We start from the raw sequence: 1,377 nt of genomic DNA on the forward strand, positions 1-1,377 counted from the left end.
ACAGGAACAGAACATCCTGCCTTGTGGAGAATGTTCTCTGCCTGCAGTGCCCTGGACTGTAGTCACTAGCTGCTGGGGCTGCTGAGCACTTGACTTGTGGTTTCTGCAGCTGAGGAACTGAATTTTTAATTTTATTTAACTTTGACTAATTTGAATTTCAATAGCCCTGCCTTTCAAGAATCCAGTAAGACAGACTGTGAGTGACGACGCTGGAGTAAGCCTGCTGCCTTGTCACTGGCTGAGCTCTCCTGTTGGCTGCTTTATCTCCTCCCCTCTCTCTCCTCTCTGGCTTCACAGCATCCTGTTAGGTGTGGAGTCTGTGGAGTCGGGAGCCCCTCTCTCTTCCTCCATCAAGCCCCTCCAGGTGGGTGTATGTGATGGTGGAAGCGTCTCCTGTGGCTGAGAACCCAGGCTCGGCACCCCTTGCTGTGGTGATCATGGACAGGTCACCTCCCCTTTGGGAGTATCAGTCAAAGGTTCCGTAAGAGCCCCACAGCCCTTTGTCTTCTAGTTGCTGAGATCATAGGGTGGGGTCATTGGCCATGCTCAGGTATCCTGGACGCTGCTGCACAAGGGAAACTTAACTGAAGTAACAAAAAGGACTTTCTGGCTGGAAGGCAGCTGAGGTTCTGGAATGGGTGAAAAGTGTGTGAGGATGGATGTGGCGTTGGTCTCTCTGTGTTTTTCCTCAGATCTCAACTCCATTCCAGCAGGTACAAGCTTTGTTGCCATTGACCTAATTTTATCTCTGTCTTCTGGGATAGACTTTGAGATGTTCAAAGAGAAGGAGTTTGTCTAGATGGCCTGTGGATCTCCATCTCCCACATGAGGCAGATATTCCGGCAGGCTTGATGAACAGAATAATGAATGGTTCCTCTGGACACCTCTCCACTCTTTGGGGTTAGGTTGAAATTCCATGGCTAAAGAATCCAAACCCTAATCCTAAGAACTTTCTATTTTGGGAGAAAAATAAAAAGTCAATGGAATTTATAGACTTTTTTTTTTAGACAGAGCCTCAAGCTATTGCCCTGGGTAGAGTGCTGTGGCATCACAGCTCACAGCAACCTCCAACTCCTGGGCTTCTCCTGCCTCCATCTCCTAAGTAGCTGGACCACAGGTGCCTGCCACAAAGCCTGGCTATTTTTTGGTAGCACTGTCATTGTTGCTTGTTGAGCCCAGCCCGGATTTGAACCCACCAGCTCAGGTGTATGTGGCTGCTGCCTTAGCCTCTTGAGCCACAGGCGCCAAGCCTGTAGACTTTTTTTAAATTAATTAATTAATTATTTTTTGAGACAGAGCTTTAAGCTGTTGCCCTGGGTAGAGTGCTGTGGCATCACAGCTCACAGCAACCTCCAACTCCTGGGCTCAAGCAATTCT

Source organism: Otolemur garnettii, unplaced genomic scaffold, assembly GCF_000181295.1.
Source record: "Otolemur garnettii isolate 467f Iridium unplaced genomic scaffold, OtoGar3 scaffold00055, whole genome shotgun sequence".
Classification (NCBI taxonomy): domain Eukaryota; kingdom Metazoa; phylum Chordata; class Mammalia; order Primates; family Galagidae; genus Otolemur; species Otolemur garnettii.